This window comes from Lucilia sericata, unplaced genomic scaffold (genome assembly GCF_015586225.1).
Source record: "Lucilia sericata isolate MDLA Ls3-8-SP2 unplaced genomic scaffold, ASM1558622v1 Contig001278F_arrow, whole genome shotgun sequence".
Classification (NCBI taxonomy): Eukaryota; Metazoa; Arthropoda; class Insecta; order Diptera; family Calliphoridae; genus Lucilia; species Lucilia sericata.
This window is the reverse complement of record NW_023995229.1, coordinates 89,151-111,426: the sequence shown is the minus strand read 5'-3', so window position 1 is coordinate 111,426 and position 22,276 is coordinate 89,151. Positions and strand designations below refer to the sequence as shown.

At 30.0% G+C, this 22,276-nt stretch overlaps 1 protein-coding gene across 2 annotated transcripts in view; it reads right to left on the bottom strand.

Moving 5' to 3' along the window:
* The window catches only part of LOC119610788 (major royal jelly protein 1), a 72,994-nt gene that overhangs the window by 23,173 nt on the left and 27,545 nt on the right, over positions 1–22,276 (bottom strand). Inside the window, exon 1 of one of the 2 annotated variants that reach the window (XM_037966135.1) lies at positions 3,905–4,105. The exons of the other annotated variant lie outside the window; for it this stretch is intronic. The gene's annotated coding sequence lies outside the window, so the exon portion shown is untranslated. Of the gene's footprint in view, positions 1–3,904; positions 4,106–22,276 lie in introns of those variants that run through there. 2 annotated transcript variants of the gene reach the window in all.

The following is a 22,276-nucleotide window of genomic DNA, read 5'->3' as shown; positions in this document are numbered from 1 at the left end:
GCAGTGTTAATCACTTTTCAGTTTATAGAGTTAATTATTTTACAACTCTGTCCCCTGTTTATCTTTACTTTACAGCATGTGTTCAGCCCAAATATTTCAAAATAATTAGCCATTCTTATTCTAACAAATTTGTGGTAGAAACAAATTTAGTTTAAATACCAGCTATTTTTGTAGTTTATCTAACATCTTGATTTTTTTTTTTTAAACTTAATACAACATTTTTAAGACAAATTGTTTTAAACAATATTAAGCAACACTCCAGCTGATATTATAAACTTTAAGAAACATTCAAGACAGTTAAAGTTTAAGCGTTAAATCAGATAAAAAATCAATAAAAATGCGAAAACTTTGTATTTTAAATTAAAAAAATATATATATTTTTTCAGAAATTAATTAAAGAATCTGATCTAAGTAAACCTGTATGAATTACTAAAGGCTTTTAAGTAAACGTCAAATTAAAACATAGTTTAGAACCTCAAATAGGAAAATGTCGTGTGTTGTGTCTTCATTTCGCTTTTTACTTCCAATAGACTTCTGAATAATCATTGAAATTGTGACCAATTTCCACAGACGCACAGTGGTTTAGAGAGTTTTATTTTTGGAAATAATTCGGTAACTCTAGAACTATTGGAGATATTGTAACGAAATTTCACATGACTTATGTTTTCATGTTGATTAACAGTTGTAGGAGATCGCAGGCGAAATGGAGGTCAGTGAATAACCCTCAAGGTTGGTCACCTCGGGTATCAATTTTTATATATATCGTTAAAAAAAGTCAATTTAAAATATAACTGCTCCTTGAGAAAGTCTACAAAACTACGCTTTAGGGTTATCCCTTTTGTTACAAAAGATATTCAAATTTTCGCGATCTGAGGGTTGCAACAATTTTTTTGGTAAAATTGTAAAAAATTAGACGCATCCAAAGTTGCAACATATAAAACGGCCCGTATTTTTTTACAATTTTTGGAACACATTTTCCATATTTAAGGAATTTTGTTATTTGAATATGGGCGGAGTTAGAGGGGGTCAAAGTTACAAATAAGTGTAACTTTTCACCTAGCAAAAATTGTCCAAAGGTGTTCAGATAATTAATTCTTCATTGTTTCCAAAAAAAAATATATATATTTTTTTATTAATAATTTTTTTGAATATTTGTGTCTGGACTAATATCCAATAGTACTATCATTGGTACAAATTTCATTCAAATCGGAAGACATCGATTGTGAGAGTTGGGTCACTTGACACGAAAATCCAAAATTTTGTATCCGTTCAAATGCTACATCAATTATAATCTTATATTTGTGATTTTAAAAACTCGATTTTTAATTTGGTCATTTTCAACATATTTTTTTAAACTTTAAAATCGATACAGAATTAAAAGGGATCAACCATTTTTTGCAGAACAGAGTTATCCCAATTTTTCAAAAAAATATGAAAATCGTTTTAAATGGACCGATATTGCCTTATCTATCTATCTATCTATCTATCTATCTATCTCGAGCGAGCGAGCGAGCGAGCGAGCGAGCGAGCGAGCGAGCGAGCGAGCGAGCGAGCGAGCGAGCGGCGAGCGAGCGAGCGAGCGAGCGAGCGAGCGAGCGAGCGAGCGAGCGAGCGAGCGAGCGAGCGAGCGAGCGAGCGAGCGAGCGAGCGAGCGAGAGAGCGAGCGAGCGAGCGAGCGAGCGAGGAGCGAGCGAGCGAGCGAGCGAGCGAGGAGCGAGCGAGCGAGCGAGCGAGCGAGCGAGCGAGCGAGCGAGCGAGCGAGCGAGCGAGCGAGCGAGCGAGCGAGCGAGCGAGCGAGCGAGCGAGCGAGCGAGCGAGCGAGCGAGGAGCGAGCGAGCGAGCGAGCGAGCAGCGAGCGAGCGAGCGAGCGAGCGAGCGAGCGAGCGAGCGAGCGAGCGAGCGAGCGAGCGAGCAGAGCGAGCGAAGCGAGCGAGCGAGCGAGAGAGCGAGCGAGCGAGCGAGCGAGCGAGCGAGCCGAGCGAGCGAGCGAGCGAGCGAGCGAGCGAGCAGCAGCAGCGAGCAGACGAGCGAGCGAGCAGCAGCGAGAGAGCGAGCGAGCGAGCGAGCGAGCGAGCGAGCGAGCGAGAGAGCGAGCGAGCGAGCGAGCGAGCGAGGAGAGCACGAGCGAGCGAGCGAGCGAGCGAGCGAGCGAGCGAGCGAGCGAGCGAGGAGCGAGCGAGCGAGCGAGAGCGAGCGAGAGCAGCAGCGAGCAGCGAGCGAGCGAGCGAGCGAGCGAGCGAGCGAGCGAGACGAGCGAGCGAGCGAGCGAGCGAGCGAGCGAGCGAGCGAGCGAAGCGAGCGAGCGAGCGAGCGAGCGAGAGAGAGCGAGCGAGCGAGCGAGCGAGACGAGCGAGCGAGCTATCGAGGAGCGAGTAGCGAGCGAGCGAGCGAGCGAGCGGGAGCGAGCGACGAGCTATCGAGCGGCTAGCTATAGTCTATCTATCTATCGAGAGAGCGATCTATCTATCTAGCTAGCTATCTATCTATCTATCTCTATCTATCTATCTATCGATCTATCTATCTATCTATCTATCTATCTATCTATCTATCTATCTATCTATCTATCTATCTATCTATCTATCTATCTATCTATTATCTATCTATCTCGAAAACGTGTCGCAGACATCTGCTCTGAAGGCCACATACAGACACACACACGGACTTAACTAAATCGACTTCATTATTAATAAGGATTAAGAACATATGTATATGGGGAGGTTATTATGCGTTCGTGCTGATGTTTCTAACGCACAAAAATGTTGGTCTTACACTATACACAAACTATACCGATCGACTGAGAATCAATGTCTGATTCAAATAAGACATGTACGTCCGTCCGGCTGGTTGTCCATGTAAACCTTATGCTCAAGCTAAAGGGCATATTTTTCAAGATATTATGATAAAATTTGAAACGTACAGTCCATTATTTCACCTAGCCCATATTTGACCCTAACTCCCAAATAAAGTTTATTTTAAAGAATTGGTTTTTCATCAATAAATTCATTAAATACAATGGAATTAATGTAAAATTCAACATAAAAGTATCTTTATGAATAACAAATTTTATTTTTAAAATATACTCATGGTGTAGGGTATCATATGGTCGACCATGCCCGACTATATACTTATTACACCAATTCAAATTGGTGTAATAATTAGGTAATGGTTATCCACTACTAAATAATGTATTTCACAAAATGTTTGGTTATTAATCATAAGTTACAGGACATTCATTAGTTCTTCTTAACATTGGTTTTAATCTTTTTCACAATTTATTTAAGTTTAACAACAAACGCACGTTATTTTTTTTTTAAATAATCTAAAACTATTTTAAAGTTAATGTGGGTTTTTACTGCAAGAATATAAAAAAATTCCACAGTTTTTATATTTTGTATCCTGGTTTATTTATTTTATACACTTGTTTTTTATCTTTTTTAATAAAAAATAAAACAGTTCAAGGTTTTTTGAAAGTCATATGCATAATCCACACATTGTTTTGCATAGAAAACAAGAAGTTTTGTTTTTAATTCTTTTCATTTCTTTAGGGTATTTTCCAAAACACTTTGTTATCACAGCATGTAAATTAACAATGACAAGATCAATGATTTAACATAATTTTCTTTACATACAATGTCACTTTTACTTTTTAAGCCGAAAGCATTTTTTTTAATTTTTTATAACAATTTTTATGTTTTTTATTTTCAGTTACTAAATGACTACCGGATACAAGAAATAAATTAGTTAAACAGGTACACTATGTTTTTGGTGATCTATTTTAAAAAGTGTAAATTATTTTTTTTAATTAGGTTGAAAATTAAATAAAAATTTTATTATTTATTACGGACGCATAATATAATTTATTTTTATTATTTTTTAATTACTTATGTTGTAGTTATTTTCTTACTTTTTATTATTATTATTTAGAAAATTTATTATTTCAAATTAACCGCTTTAAATCAACCAACCGGGGGCGACCGACCGAATTGTTCAGTAGTTGCAATTTGACTGTTGGTGCGCCGCTGAAAACCTTCAGTTTTATAAGAGTAAAAAACTACAAAACAAACTAAAACGAATCTTTAAGATACTGCCGTAAAATATAAAAAAAATACTACACGAGATACGTAGATAGATACTCTAGCTTAAATCAAGCGAAGTTTAGTTGCAAACACACAAGAAGCGGATGGATCGAATGCTTAATATGAAATGTTTTGAATTTTAAACAGCTCTCATTCATAGTTTTTTTTTTTTGGTTAGCAAGTAAAAATCTCTTATATTACAATAAAATATATTAATAAAAACATTTTGTTATTGTTTTTCGTTCAATTCTTTTCGATTCATTCATAATAGTTTGTTTGAAAATATCTGTCATAATGTTAGAGATCAATGAGACAAGAGTAAAAGATCTAAAGATCTAAAGTGATCGATAAATTTCATTAGAATCAAGAACTAAATAATAATTTTCTTTCTATTCTATAGAAAGGAAAGGTGATTGACAATAGAAGAGAAAAGTGATCGACAATTATTGTTAGAATAAGAGATTATATGATAATTTTCTATTAAAGAGAAAGCTTTTTGATAATTTTCTTTATAATGGAAAAGTGATCGACAACTTTCTATAGAATAGAAAAGTGAGAAAATTTTTATAAAAAATAAAGAATTGATCGACCATTTTCTATATAATAATCTATCGATTTATCTATCACTAAATTTCATTAGAATAAATAATTAAATGACTCTATAGAATGGCAAAGTGATCTACAATAGAAGAGAAATGTGATCTACAAGTTTTGTTAAAATAAGAGATTAAATGATAATTTTCTATTATAGAGAAACATTTTTGATAATTTATGAATAAGTGACCGACCACTTTCTATAGAATAATCTATCGATCTAAAATGATAGATAAATTTCATTAGAATGAAGAATTAAATGATAATTTTCTATAGAATGGAAAAGTGATCGACAATTTTTGTTAGAATAGAAGAGATTAAATGATAATTTTCTATTACAGAAAAAACTTATCAATCATTTTCTATAGATTGGAAAAGTGATCAACAACTTTCTATAGAATAGAAAATGATCGACCAATTTCTATAGAATAATCGATAAATTGGTCCTGAATTAAAAAAAAAGAAGAAAATTTATCGCGGATTTAGAAAAACAAAATTGATCGTGAATTTTCTATCTCGAAGAATTTTCAAATATTAAAAAGTGATCTACAATAAAAGAGAAGAGTGATCGACAATTTTTGTTAGAATAGAAGAGATTAAATGACAATTTTCTATTAAAGCGAAAACTTATCGATCATTTTCTATAGATTGGAAAGTGATCAAAAACTTTCTATAGAATAGAAAAGTGATCGACCATTTTCTATAGAATAATCGACAAATTAATCCTGAATTTAAAAAAAAATATATATATAAAACAAGAAAATTGATCGTGAATTGAGAAAAAAAAGAAATAAAATGATCGTGAATTTTCTGAAAATAAAAATTTTTTTGTTAATATATAATTTATTGATATTTTTTCTTATAGAAAATAGATCTCGAAAAAGTTTAAAAATTTAAAAAGTGATCTACAATAGAAGAGAAAGTGATCGATAATTTTTGTTAGATTAATTTTAGTTTTCTATTAAAGAGAAAACTTATCGATCATTTTCTATAGATTGGAAAAATGATCGACAACTTTCTATAGAATAATCGACAAATTAATCCTGAATTTAAAAAAAAATAAAAAGAAAATTGTTCTTGAATTTAAAAAAGGGAAAATTTATCGTGAATTTTCTGAAAATATAAATTTTTTGTTAATACATAATTTATTGAGATGTTTTCAAATAGAAAATAGATCTTGAAGCATTTTCAAAAATTGAAAAAATTCATTGTGATTCTTCTAAAAATAAAAACTTGGTCGTGATTTTCTTCAAATAGAAAATTGATCTTGAATTTTTTAAATAATAAAAGTGATCGTAAATTTTGTAAAAATATAAAATTTATCATTGATTCTATATAATAAAAAATTTTTCGAAAATTTTTTGAAATAAAAAACTTTATTGTAAATTTTCCATATTGAAAAAAATTGATCGTACATTTTTTTTAAATATAAAATTGATTGTTAATTTTCTAAAAAATAGATAATTGGTTGTGAATTTTCTAAAAATATAAAATTGATTGTGAACTTTTAAAAAATATATATTTGATCGCGTATTTTTCAAAAATATAAATTTGATCGTGAAAATTTTTCAAATTCGCTAACTGATCGTAAACTGTTCTAAAACAAAATATTTTGGTAAATTTTATAAGAATAGAGCACTGAAGCTGAATTTTTTTAAATTAGAAACTTGATTGAACATTTTTCCAAAAATATAAATTTGATCGTGAATTTTTAAAATTAGAAAAATTTTCGTGAATTTGCTTTTCATAAATTAAAAATTTTATGCAAAGATTTTTAGAAATTTGAAAATCTTTTATGAAGTTTTTAAAAATATAAAATTGACAGTGAATTTAATAAAAATAGAAAACTGATCGTGGATTTTTCCAAAAATTATAAAATTTATCGTGATTTTTTTTTTTTTTTTAAATTAGAAAATTGAGCTTGAATTTAATAAAAATTTCAATTTCCTTAAACTCTCAACTAGAAATTAATGAAATTGGTTGAAAGTAATCCAATTATATCAAAAAAATTTACCATTGATCTAGTTTAACTGATCTCTAACCTTTTGTATTTATAAATACATTTTTTAACTCTTTTTTAAATTCTTGCATTACAGTTTGTTTTGAAAATTCGACAATTCATAAAAAACCAAAACAAAACAATTGCAATGTGTGATCTTAATAGAGTCAAAAAACCTAAAGAAAAACCAAGATAAAAATGAAGTAATAATTTTGGGGAAAAAAGTGCCAATGGTACTACGACAACGACTACTCAACTCCAGTTTGTTATAAACGATTTTAACACCTTTAAGACAAAAACACCACAAGAAGCAAAAAAATAAAAATAACCTCAACTAAATCTAAACGGCAGATAATAGATTCATTATAGCCATATGTTGTAGCAAGTTGCAAGTAGAGCAACTTGCCTTTTATGCAGCAACTAACAACCAACAGATAGAGTATATGCAACATACCTAAACGTTTCTTTGTTGTATTGCCCATGGGATATTTTCTTCTTTTTTCTCCATTTGTATTTAATTATGATGTGTGAAATACTTTATTTGAACCTTAAAACTTGAATGATAAATATTCATTAACAAAACGTGTTATATTTATAATTTTGTTCTTGCTCTGGGTCCCCATTACCAAAGTGCTGCAATTATTGGAATGATTTTTTTAAATTTCATATGTAATTTTTTTTTTTTTTGTTAATTTGTACTAATATGCAATTTGTTCATGATAGAAATATTAGTAATTTACAATTGTAATTGCTAACTGTAATATGAGAATATGATTGTAATTTAATTTCAAAGAAACTGGATATTCGTTATTAATATCAACATTTTTTAAAGTTTAGCGCAAATTTAATTTTTTAGAAAATTTATCGTAGATTTATCCTGAGATGAAATTGATCGTATATTCTAAAAATATAAAATTTATCATTTTTTTGATCGTGAATTGTCTAAAAATAGAAAATTTTTCTTAAATTTTCTAAAAACGAAAATTGTTTAACAATTTTCTATAAAAGAGAAAATTAATAGTAAATTTTGTAAAAATAGAAAATTGATCTTAAATTTTCGAAAAACACAAAATTTTTAATAAATTTTCTAAAAATAGGAAATTGATTCTGAAATTTTAAATTTTCGCAAAATATAAGAGATCGATAATTTTTTGAAAAAAAGAAAAAAAATTATCTCAAACCAGAAAATAAATTTACTTAAAATTTGATTGTGAATTTTCGAAACGTATAAAATTGATCGTAAATTCCCTATAAGAGAAAATTAATCGTAAATTTTCTAGACATAATTAATACTGATTTTTTTAATAGAATTGAATTGATCTAAAACTTAATGAATTTTTTAAAAATGGAAAATTGATCGTGAATTTTTTATAAAACTATATTAGATTAAAGAGAACCCTAGGCACTGCGACCCTGTTTTGTATCTTTTGTGCAGCCCATAGGTTCACCATAACCGGTTTAATTCACGAATGAAAATAACAGATTTGATTGGTGAGAGGTTGAATATATCCTTCGGGACTAGAGTTGCACCACCTAAGAGTTTTTTCTTGACGAGTCCTTAGTGTTGAACATTTGCACAATATGTGTTCTGAGGTTTCCTCCTGACAGCCACAAAATCTACATAGCTTTTATATGGCGTTTCCTAGGATGAATTGATGATATCTGAGACCACAGTGTCGCGTGAATAGTCCCGTTAGTATTCTGAGATCACTTTTGTTAGGCTATAACAACTTCTGGGATTTTCTTCTTGATAGCGTGATTAAGCGCTCTATCTGTCTAAGACCTATTGTTCCCAGTGGCGAGGAAATTCCTGACGTAACCTTGAGGGATACCAAAGAATGGTTCAGGGGCGATAAGTGGGCCCGTTTGTTTCCAGAATGATCTTCATGGCCGGGTACTCAACATATTGTTAATTTATTGTGTTTACCCAGTTCGTTCAATGAGGACACACAGTCCATCACAACACCCGACCTAACTTCATACGAAAGTAAGGCCTTGAGTGAGAGGACCACAAATGCCTGCTCCAGTATTACCATCTATGTGTTTGGACACGTCAGTAAACTAAACTTGATCAGCATTTTGCTGCCACCATGTTTAATTGGCCTATTTGTTCCTTTCAGTTTGGTGACCCACAATCATGGACGCGGATATACGGGTCGTTGATGAATAATTTGAATATACCTACATGCCCTTCCAGGTCACCTGTTCTTAGACTGGCGATTTCCGGTAGGCGAATTGCCGATTTACAGGCTTCATCTTTGTTAAGAATATCCAAATGTGGCATGTGAAGAATAGCACCAATGGCATATGTAGGACATGTTTTCATGGCCCACGTAATATAGACGCAGACGATAAAGTTTGTCCAAAGAAGCCCGAGTGGTAGCCTGCTCCACTTTTTTCCACCACACTAAGGCAGCATAAGTCAGAATGGGCTTTATTATGATATTAAAAGTCCATTAGATCATTTTCGGTTTTAAAACCCATGTATTCCCAAAGAGCCTTTGACAGGCATATAATGGTCTAATGGCTCTATTGATCGTACTGGATACATGCGATTTCCAATATAGAGTTTTTTCAAGAATGATCCCTAAGTATTTAACATATATTGCGATTTTTTTAAAAATCTATCGTGAATTTTCTAAAAATTTTAAATTGATCTTGAATTTACTAAAAATTGAAACTTGATCGTGCTGAATTTGCAAAAAAATAGAAAATTGAGAATTGATCCTAAAGAACAGAAAATTTATCGTAAATTATTATGAATAACAGTGAATTATATAAATAATTCAAAATTATTAGTAATTTTCAAAAATTTTAAAATTATCGTTTTTACAAATAAAAAATTTACAATTTAAATTTGTAAATTTTTTAAAAAGTATTTTTAAAAGTATGTATAAATGATGTAATCTAAAATCACTGGTCTATAAATGGTTTAATTAATTATATTATGGGAAATACATTATGATTACATTAAATTAATTATCGAATTAAACATTAATCAAAAATTAATTAATTATTGTGAAATTGCGTCAAAAAGTTAAGAAATATAAAATATTAATTTGTAATATAATTTGACACGTTTTTAATAATTAATTGATAAATTCATGGTCCTGTAAACATTAGATTTATTTAGCTAATATTTAGTTGCAATAATGATAATAAAATTAACCTACTAAAGAGCGGTGATCTAAAGCCAATTATAAAACAATACTCCGAATTCACTCAACTCATTAATTTAATTAAAATTGTTTCTGAAATTAAATATTTTGACCGAAAACTGCGATCATTCCTAATTATTTTAACAATTCTTGTGTTGAAATCGTATTACTTTTGAATCTCCATATTTTTTTAAAGCAAAAAACTTATTTCTTATTTTTATTTATAGTTTTTGAAAAAAAAAACCCTTAAAAATGTATATCTTCTTCTACTTTATATATAAATGATAATGTGTGTTTGTATGTTTGGACTTTAGAGACTGCTAAACGGCTGGACCAATGTTTCTGAAGTTTGGCAGTGTCTTCCTGTTTCTCTGTAAGGAACTATAGGCTACTTATTATTTTGAAATTTCATGTGGGCGACGTGCCACGCCCACATACATAATAAGTATCAGCATATTTTAGAAACTACAAGAGCTAGAGTCCTCAAATTTTGTATGGACGACTTTGACAACCATATGAATATATGGGGACTAGTTACAGTGGGCGTGGCACCCAGAGATACTTATTATAGAAAATATCGGCGGCTAAATTGTAGCCTCAATTTAATTTTTTATTCAGAAATTCACCTTATAAGCTTTTACTATATTGAAAAATCGCTGTATAATAGTCTGTTATATAGAAACCTGTCTCTAGATAAGTTTTTTCTGCAGAAAATGGACATTTATAGTAGTTTTCACTCTTTTAATATTCGCACAATATTGTATGGCATCTCTTTTCAATTTGCCATAAGAATTTAAAATAGTGGCAACTCCGTTCAAATTGGTGAAATTATTTTCTGAAATACTTGTGCGATTCCAATCATTATCAGCGGCTACGTTTAAGCCGGCTTAGCTTTTGAGCTAAGCGGCGCGGCGCGGCTTGCAAAATATTACCGGCGGCCAGCCGACGCCGATTTGAACCGTCTCGGCTTGTATCTCTGGTGGCACCTCCCATATAAAGAAAATCTTAAATTAGTATATCAGAAAAAATATAACAGCTAGAGTCCTCATTTTTGTCCTACGCACTTTAGTATCAACATAAATGTTTAGGACAAAAACTGGGTGGTCCAGCAACAGGGGGCGTGGCATCTCCCATATGAATTAAATACTAAAAGCCGTCTATCTGGAAAACTGTTAGAGCTAGAATCCTCAAATTTTACACGAGGGACTCTGACATCCATATGAACATGTGGGTAATAAATTGGTGGATTTTCAATAGGGTCTTGACACCTCCCATATGAAAATAAATACAAAAATTCGTATACCTATCTGGGAAACTGTTACAATTACATTTTTAAAAAAGCATAAAGTGGTTTTTTTTATTTAAATTTATTTTAGGGTAGCAAAGCATTCTGGGTATAGCTACTAACTCTACAAACTATTCAAAACAAGTTTTAAACATAATTTTATTGACACAAAACACAGAAATTACCCAGTGATTAAGTTGGTAATTTGCATAATTTAGGCCTTCTTAAAACACTTATAAATTGTATGACTAAACGCTGGTGCGCATGTCATTTATGATTAAGAGAGAGATTGTGCAAAAAAAAAAAAACTGAAATAAATCTATACGACATCATTAAAGTTTAAGCTAAATTATTAGCACGATAGCAACTAAATAAGCTTAACTTAACTTTAAATAAAATATGTAATTGTGTTTAAACAAAATTTATTTATGCAATGAATTTTAATGAAAATAAACGTTTTCTATAATAAACAAAACTACAAATTAAGTTTGACAATTTAGGCTTAAATTGTTTTAAAAAATCGAAAAATTCTTTGTTAAACATTAAAAATTAAATATTGTAACATTAGATAATTGAAAGTTATTCAATTGCAATTTTTAGATTGTGTAACTATTGCAATCAATATTATAAAATCCATATTAAATTACACTTACAAATGCGACGACAACATGGCTCATTGATTTGTCATATTAATATTTAGGGAAATGGTAGATTTCTTTAAGTATTTTTTTTCTATCTTTTTTCAGAGAAGTAAATTAAATATTCAATTAAAAGTGAAAGGAAGTGTTTTTCCTCAAATGGTGTGTAAGTATATTGGGAGTGTATGTTTATTTTGTTTTAGCCCGATTTGGTGAATGTCATTAACATTATTATTTTTTGTAATTTTCATCACTTTGTGTAAAATTTGACAGCAGACGTCGTCGTGTTTAGTTTTAAATGTTATTTTTTCAAAAATCTTGAAATTGTCTTATCTATTTAATGCGATATTTTGCAGCGACTTTTAGTAGGATAAAATTTAAACTAGATATTTTTTGTCTATACATTTTTTTTATTGAAAAGAAATTTGTCAGTTGTTAAAATTAATTCACGCATGCTTCAGTGCATACAAATAAGTGAATTTTGAAGAAATACCAAATAAGTCGTAAATCATGTCAAATAATGGCAAAATAATAAGAAAAAGAAACATTAGTTTTGTGTGATTAGGAAATACTGGAGGTATAAAGTTACAGTGGCTTAGAAATAGGTTGTGCTTAGTAAGTTATATTTATTAAACCCTAGTTATAACTAGTGTGCTTTGCTATCTTAAGAACAATATAAGTAAAAAATCCACCTTATTACATGAATTTAATTCATGTGGGAGGTGACACGCGCCCATATATGTATCAAGTTTCCCAATTAACGCAAATGTAAAAATTATTCGTGTAAAATTAGAGGATTTAACTTCTAATAGTTTCTCAGATATAAGAACTTTTATATTTAATTAATATGGGAAGTGCCACGCCTCCTACTGTTATTTCACCCATGTTTTGTCCCACATATTAATATTGATATTAAATATACTAAAATTTGAAAACTGTAGCTGTTATATTCTCTCAGATATACTAATTTAATATGTTTTTTATTTGGGAGGCGCCACGCCCAATTATCATATATATGTCAAGGTTATCCACACCAAATTTGAGGACTCTAGCTGTTATAGTATCTCAAATATGTGACTATCTATCTATCTATCTATCTATCTATCTATCTATCTATCTATCTATCTATCTATCTATCTATCTATCTATCTATCTATCTATCTATCTATCTATCTATCTATCTATCTATCTATCTATCTATCTATCTATCTATCTATCTATCTATCTATCTATCTATCTATCTATCTATCTATCTATCTATCTATCTATCTATCTATCTATCTATCTATCTATCTATCTATCTATCTATCTATCTATCTATCTATCTATCTATCTATCTATCTATCTATCTATCTATCTATCTATCTATCTATCTATCTATCTATCTATCTATCTATCTATCTATCTATCTATCTATCTACCTTTCTATCTATCTAATCCTTTTCATCGCCACTGTTTCCCTAATCAAAAGCTTGAAATTATTTATCAACAATTTATTATGCAACAATACACTACACTTTACTACTACTTTGTTTCTTCTACATGCATTAAACATTTTTAACGTATTTCCCAAAATCATCTCTCCACTAAATTGATTGACTTTGTATCCGCTATTACCAAAATACATGCATTTCAAATTGTTTTTATTGCTAAAATGCAGACATTTAAAAATGAAATGCCATAAACACAGTAACAACTTAAAATGTTTAATGTTTTTTAAATATAAATATAAAATGAATGTGGCAGCAAAGAATTCACAAAATAATTGTTGAATTGAACAGAAATGGCTAAAATTTAAAAGATATAAATATAAAAATTAAATGCAATAATAAATCTTAATATTTTATATATGAACAATTGAAATGGTATTAGCTGTATAATGTATTTTATGCAGAAATTTTTGAATTTAAACAATAGTTTAGTAGTATTGGTTTTGGTATTTCAAAAAAGTGTTTGTTATAAATTGTTTTAATATAATTTAATTACTTCTTTATACTTTTGTCATTGAATACTCGTATGGTATTGACTGACAGGTGGAGTCATTGTTATGGATTTTGCTTTTTTAGAAAACCTGTCGAATGTGGGTTCTAGGCATGCAGACAATATTAATTAACCTTTTTGTGCAAAAGAATTTTAATTTAAAACAAATAATTAAAATTACAGTGGGTTCAGTTCTAGTTCAGTTCTAGTCAGTTCTAGTTCAGTTCTAGTTCAGTTCTAGTTCAGTTCTAGTTCAGTTCTAGTTCAGTTCTAGTTCAGTTCTAGTTCAGTTCTAGTTCAGTTCTAGTTCAGTTCTAGTTCAGTTCTAGTTCAGTTCTAGTTCAGTTCTAGTTCAGTTCTAGTTCAGTTCTAGTTCAGTTCTAGTTCAGTTCTAGTTCAGTTCTAGTTCAGTTCTAGTTCAGTTCTAGTTCAGTTCTAGTTCAGTTCTAGTTCAGTTCTAGTTCAGTTCTAGTTCAGTTCTAGTTCAGTTCTAGTTCAGTTCTAGTTCAGTTCTAGTTCAGTTCTAGTTCAGTTCTAGTTCAGTTCTAGTTCAGTTCTAGTTCAGTTCTAGTTCAGTTCTAGTTCAGTTCTAGTTCAGTTCTAGTTCAGTTCTAGTTCAGTTCTAGTTCAGTTCTAGTTCAGTTCTAGTTCAGTTCTAGTTCAGTTCTAGTTCAGTTCTAGTTCAGTTCTAGTTCAGTTCTAGTTCAGTTCTAGTTCAGTTCTAGTTCAGTTCTAGTTCAGTTCTAGTTCAGTTCTAGTTCAGTTCTAGTTCAGTTCTAGTTCAGTTCTAGTTCAGTTCTAGTTCAGTTCTAGTTCAGTTCTAGTTCAGTTCTAGTTCAGTTCTAGTTCAGTTTAGTTCAGTTCTAGTTCAGTTCTAGTTCAAGTTCAGTTCAAGTTCAGTTCAAGTTCAGTTCAAGTTCAGTTCAAGTTCAGTTCTAGTTCAGTTCTAGTTCAGTTCTAGTTCAGTTCTAGTTCAGTTCTAGTTCAGTTCTAGTTCAGTTCTAGTTCAGTTCTAGTTCAGTTCTAGTTCAGTTCTAGTTCAGTTCTAGTTCTTCAGTTCTAGTTCAGTTCTAGTTCAGTTCTAGTTCAGTTCTAGTTCAGTTCTAGTTCAGTTCTAGTTCAGTTCTAGTTCAGTTCTAGTTCAGTTCTAGTTCAGTTCTAGTTCAGTTCTAGTTCAGTTCTAGTTCAGTTCTAGTTCAGTACTAGTTCAGTTCTAGTTCAGTTCTAGTTCAGTTCTAGTTCAGTTCTAGTTCAGTTCTAGTTCAGTTCTAGTTCAGTTCTAGTTCAGTTCTAGTTCAGTTCTAGTTCAGTTCTAGTTCAGTTCTAGTTCAGTTCTAGTTCAGTTCTCTTTCAGTCTAGTTCAGTTCTAGTTCAGTTCTAGTTCAGTTCTAGTTCAGTTCTAGTTCAGTTCTAGTTCAGTTCTAGTTCAGTTCTAGTTCAGTTCTAGTTCAGTTCTAGTTCAGTTCTAGTTCAGTTCTAGTTCAGTTCTAGTTCAGTTCTAGTTCATTCTAGTTCAGTTCTAGTTCAGTTCTAGTTCAGTTCTAGTTCAGTTCTAGTTCAGTTCTAGTTCAGTTCTAGTTCAGTTCTAGTTCAGTTCTAGTTCAGTTCTAGTTCAGTTCTAGTTCAGTTCTAGTTCAGTTCTAGTTCAGTTCTAGTTCAGTTCTAGTTCAGTTCTAGTTCAGTTCTAGTTCAGTTCTAGTTCAGTTCTAGTTCAGTTCTAGTTCAGTTCTAGTTCAGTTCTAGTTCAGTTCTAGTTCAGTTCTAGTTCAGTTCTAGTTCAGTTCTAGTTCGTTCTAGTTCAGTTCTAGTTCAGTCTAGTTCAGTTCTAGTTCAGTTCTAGTTCAGTTCTAGTTCAGTTCTAGTTCAGTTCTAGTTCAGTTCTAGTTCAGTTCTAGTCAGTTCTAGTTCAGTTAGTTCAGTTCTAGTTCAGATCTAGTTCAGTTCTATTTCATTTCTATTTCAGTTCTAGTTCAATTCTATTTCATTTCTATTTCATTTCTATTTCAATTCTATTCAGTTCTAATTTAGTTATATTTCAGTTCTTTTCACCGCCTAAGATCCGTCGATTTATCTTCGATCACCAGTTTGGAAATTTATCAATATTTTTTGGCGAATTCCGCGTAAATTTTATTTCCAAATGAATGCAATGATGAAGTCTTTTCGTCTTATCTTTCTTGGAGTCGGTAACTTTCGTAAGCTAAAATTATGGAACAATTGAAATCATTTACTTTTAATGGATTTAACCGGAAATAAAATTTTGGGTTCTAATTGTTTCTTTTAGTCAGCTTTTAAAATGTCTTCTATGATTTAAAAATATCACTACGTCAAAATTTCATAATTTTTTTCAAAGCCTTGACATTTTTCTGTCTACAAAAGTTGTTTCTATTAAAAATAAATCACAACTAAAATTAAGAAATTAATATAAAGTAATATCCGTGGTAAAAAGATTTCAAAAATAATAACAACTAAACTTAACTAAATCGTAACATGTTTTTCAATTTTAAACGAGACAATTAAATTAATTGCTTGTGATACAATTATTTTATAATAAAAGTCAAAAGTCTCACGGTTAAAACACTCCCACCCAGTAAAATACTAAAACCATGTCTGCTGATAAGGTTGAAACTCCCCCCCAAAAAAAAATTAAACACAGACATAGTGATTGTCAATGTCTGAAAAAAAGCAGTCAGACTATAATTTGGCCACCAAAAAATCACTTAATTTTTTAATTTGTTTTATCTCAAACGAAATTTAAAAAAAAATAAAAAAATAAAAAATGCTGTTTGCATTTCAATTGTAAGCAAAATAGGAAAATCAAATTTGTTGTTTAAGTTTAAAACTAATTTAACAAAATAATTCAGACATTTGGACTTAACAATTGTCTTTACTTAAATGTGATTTTGAAGTAAAGACAGTTGCCGTTTTTTTTAACCAACATGACGGAAACTATTATTATTTGAATGCCTTTTTGGGTGGAGTTGTAATAATCTCATATGGTCATTTAATTACCTACACAAGATACAATGTATATAATTTTCCTTATTTCCAAAAAAAAATCCAAATACCTTTTAAAGAAACTGTAAAAAACACATCTCAAACAAAAACCTTGATGTAGCAACCTGTAATTTAAGCTGTAATTTTATATATTTTAAAAAACTAGTGGTGTGTACAGAAATTGGCCACTATAAAGTTAAATAATAACAAATAAATTAAAACAAAACACAATCATAAAACAATTTACATAATAAATCATTTTTATATTGCATTTAAATTCAATGAGTTGTCAACTTCTAATACAAAGTCATGATGAGTTAAGGGACATGAATTTTAGTTGACATTTTCTCAGGTGGTCTTTAATTAATTGAAAAATTTTTTTAAATTTTAATCTAAAATAATTTTTTATTTTATTATCATTTTCGTGATAGATCTGTATCAAAAAAGAGATTTTTCATAGAGCTGCATGTTGTTGTATTTGCAACTGTTTTACTACAATTTAAAAAAAGTATATAATTTTATTAAGCAGAAAATTGTTAATACAAGTGCAATAAATCTTGTTTAAAATTTTTGCTTTAGAAAAGAACATGCTGATTGGATTAATACAGAATTTTATAGGAATTTGTTCAATTTACTTTGACATTAAAATGTAATACGTAGATATCGGAGCATATTTCATACGAAAGAGTCAAATAATACAAAACATATGGATCTTAAAAGTCGAACGTAAAGATTATGGATTGGCAAAATCTGAAAATAACAGCACAATGTTGCAATTGATGAACATAAACTAGAAGTGAATTTAAACTGAACTAGAAAAGAACTAGAACTGAACTAGAACTGAACTGGAACTGAACTAGAACTGAACTGGAATTGAACTAGAACTGAACTAGAACTGAACTAGAACTGAACTAGAACTGAACTAGAACTGAACTAGAACTGAACTAGAAACTGAACTAGAACTGAACTAGAACTGAACTAGAACTAAACTAGAACTGAACTAGAACTGAACTAGAACTGAACTAGAACTGAACTAGAACTGAACTAGAACTGAACTAGAACTGAACTAGAACTGAACTAGAACTGAACTAGAACTGAACTAGAACTAAACTAGAACTGAACTAGAACTGAACTAGAACTGAACTAGAACTGAACTAGAACTGAACTAGAACTGAACTAGAACTGAACTAGAACTGAACTAGAACTGAACTAGAACTGAACTAGAACTGAACTAGAACTGAACTAGAACTGAACTAGAACTGAACTAGAACTGAACTAGAACTGAACTAGAACTGAACTAGAACTGAACTAGAACTGAACTAGAACTGAACTAGAACTGAACTGAACTAGAACTGAACTAGAACTGAACTAGAACTGAACTAGAACTGAACTAGAACTGAACTAGAACTGAACTAGAACTGAACTAGAACTAAACTAGAACTAAACTAGAACTGAACTAGAATTGAACTAGAACTGAACTAGAACTGAACTAGAACTGAACTAGAACTGAACTAGAACTGAACTAGAACTGAACTAGAACTGAACTAGAACTGAACTAGAACTGAACTAGAACTGAACTAGAACTGAACTAGAACTGAACTAGAACTGAACTAGAACTGAACTAGAACTGAACTAGAACTGAACTAGAACTGAACTAGAACTGAACTAGAACTGAACTAGAACTGAACTAGAACTGAACTAGAACTGAACTAGAACTGAACTAGAACTGAACTAGAACTGAACTAGAACTGAACTAGAACTGAACTAGAACTGAACTAGAACTGAACTAGAACTGAACTAGAACTGAACTAGAACTGAACATGAACTAGAACTGAACTAGAACTGAACTAGAACTGAACTAGAACTGAACTAGAACTGAACTAGAACTGAACTAGACTGAACTAGAACTGAACTAGAACTGAACTAGAACTGAACTAGAACTGAACTAGAACTGAACTAGAACTGAACTAGAACTGAAACTAGAACTGAACTAGAACTGAACTAGAACTGAACTAGAACTGAACTGAACTAGAACTGAACTAGAACTGAACTAGAACTGAACTAGAACTGAACTAGAACTGAACTAGAACTGAACTAGAACTTGAACCAGAACTGAACTAGAACCGAATTAGAACTGTAATAGATCTGAACTAAAACTTAACTAGAACTAAACCTGCTCTAATATTAAACTAGAACTGAACAAATAATATTTTCATAAGTAATTTTACATTTTTGCTAACGATATCTAATTATTTTTTAAGTTTTCAAACAAACTTTTCCTTCAATACTTTGTATTTATCTACAACTATTTTCCATTTGTCTTATTTAATACAAAGTAATAAAATATTTTTTAACAATCAAATTTTGCGATGTTTGACATAAACGTTTTTCGCTAAATAAGGATTCATTATAAAATTGTTTAAGCACAAAAAATATAGACAATTGCCAAAAAAAAAATAAAATATAACTATTAAACATTAATTAAATAAAAAACATTACATTCCTTTCCATAATATAAAATTAGGAAAAACATTGAATATTTAAAATCGCCCTCTACAATGATTTCGTAATGAATTTAGATGGTGTGTCTAGTTGTTTTATAAAACTTGAAGTAAAATGTAACACGAATAAACTGAAACGAAGAAAAAACACCTGGCTGATCGGTTGGTGATCAAACATTAAACGAAAGGTTTAGAGACACGATTGTTTTTATTTTTTTCTTTTCGCTCTTATTTAATTTTCCAAACAAGTCTTTGAAAAAAATTAAGAAAAAAAACTTTTTCATATAAAAATAAACAAAAACAACAAACTATTGCATTTTAGCACAAACCCAGAGCTTTGAAATCGATACAAGTGACCGTATTTGTATAAATGGTGAATGCATTACACATTGACCATTCTTACGGATCAATTGCGGGAATTCTGGTTTTATTATTTGCTGTCATTTAAAGGATGTGTGGTTGGAGTTTTGGTTGTGATTACGTTTTATTAATAGATAAAAACTATATATTTTTTATGTTAATTTTTTTTTTTGTATTAATTTATTCTATGTATAAACTGAACTCAATTAGTAAAATGACATTTTGTTGTTTTTTAGAGACCATACAATGTTAAAATGTTTTCGTATAACCTTCAATGGTATTTCATTGATTTATGCAATATTTGCGTTAAAAGACTTAGTCTAACATGGTCAAAACTTGTTGTAATTAGAATTGATCACATAGGATTTGTTATCTTGATCCTAGTTAAAACTGTAGTTGTCAAATGCGTGAAATAAACAGAAGATAAAATTTTTATATTTTTTACAGTTTTGAGGATTGACAAACTACTATCTATCTATCTATCTATCTATCTATCTATCTATCTATCTATCTATCTATCTATCTATCTATCTATCTATCTATCTATCTATCTATCTATCTATCTATCTATCTATCTATCTATCTATCTATCTATCTATCTATCTATCTATCTATCTATCTATCTATCTATCTATCTATCTATCTATCTATCTATCTATCTATCTATCTATCTAACTATCTATCTACCTATCTATCTATCTATCTATCTATCTATCTATCTATCTATCTATCTATCTATCTATCTATCTATCTATCTATCTATCTATCTATCTATCTATCTATCTATCTATCTATCTATCTATCTATCTATCTATCTATCTATCTATCTATCTATCTATCTATCTATCTATCTATCTATCTATCTATCTATCTATCTATCTATCTATCTATCTATCTATCTATCTATCTATCTATCTATCTATCTATCTATCTATCTATCTATCTATCTATCTATCTATCTATCTATCTATCTATCTATCTATCTATCTATCTATCTATCTATCTATCTATCTATCTATCTATCTATCTATCTATCTATCTACCTATCTATCTATCTATCTATCTATCTATCTATCTATCTATCTATCTATCTATCTATCTATCTATCTATCTATCTATCTATCTATCTATCTATCTATCTATCTATCTATCTATCTATCTATCTATCTATCTATCTATCTATCTATCTATCTATCTATCTATCTATCTATCTATCTATCTATCTATCTATCTATCTATCTATCTATCTATCTATCTATCTATCTATCTATCTATCTCTATTGACGACATATTGACAGCAATGCAAAAAAAGTTGTCCAGACAAACTGTCCTTTTATGGTGCCAAGACATTGAGATAACTTTGGACTAAAATTCGTATAGTTCGACATCACTTATCTTAAATCCTTATTACATTTTCTAAATTTTAGATCATGCCTTTGCTTTATATGGTTAAATTTATAAAATATTGTTTTAATATCAAAACATTTAAAAGACATTATTATCTAACTTTAGGAACATGTCTGATTATTTACATGAAAATAAATTTGCCCCAACAGTTACATGAACAACAAAATGAACCTAGATTTAAAGCATAAAAATTAAATTAAGATATTTGACAGTTCAAGTGGAGCTTGTTTTTATTTTACATTTTAAAAGTCATTACTTGTGGGAAAGCAAATAAAATGGACTAACTTAATTTATTGCGTGTATAATTTACTAAAAATAAAAATATTTTTTACACAAAATTGTTAAAATTATTGACAATAAGAACTAGGTATTTATATTTATTTTATAGAGAAAATACACTATAAATTCGGTTGCTGCAAGTGATGGTAACAACTGAATATATTGTTTGCAGCTGCCGAATACGACTAAAGTAGCCAATAATTTATTTAATAAAATCATAGGTTTGACAATAAAACTGTAACATTTTTTAAGTAATAATTATAATAAACTTTATTTAAATCTATTTTAGATGAAAATTAGTTTTAAACTATTTTTGTAACATTAAAAACTTTTTTTTATGTAAATTATGTACTCCATACGAATACAACATTATAAAACTCCAACTATCTAATAATCGCTACAATAATTACATCTAACTGAATTTGAGAACAAAAGTAACAAGAATGACCATAATAGTATGATTAAAAAAAGCCTTAATGATTTTAGAACGTAAAAGTGATTGGCCCAGACGGTCGGCCGTCTTAGAAGTGGCCATAACCATAAGTAATGGAACCCATAATAAAATATCTATAACAACATAACTACTTTTTTTCAACAAAGTTTTTCTTTGTTTTCTAATACGTTTGCGAAATATCAACAAAGTGTGGAGTTTGATTTGAATTGAAGTCCGTTGCTGGGGATTGATTTGTATGTGTTACTTGCTTGCCAGCTTGTTTACATTAAAAGGCAAACACCCCAAGGAGTGGTTTTTTGGGTAACACATGCACATACTAAGTATGTATAAATATATTTAATTTTTTTCTTTTGATAATGGTGGTAAAAATTCTTGCTAAGGTTTTAAATGAAATACTACAGTTTCGAAGTGCCACCACACACACAAATTAATATCGAAAATCTTTGTTATTTTAATTGGGTTCGTTTTACAGGATGCGAATCATACGGTTTTTGGTGTTCGTAGGTACTATTATTTTAATTTAGTTAGTATGGGTAAAAAAATAAAAGATC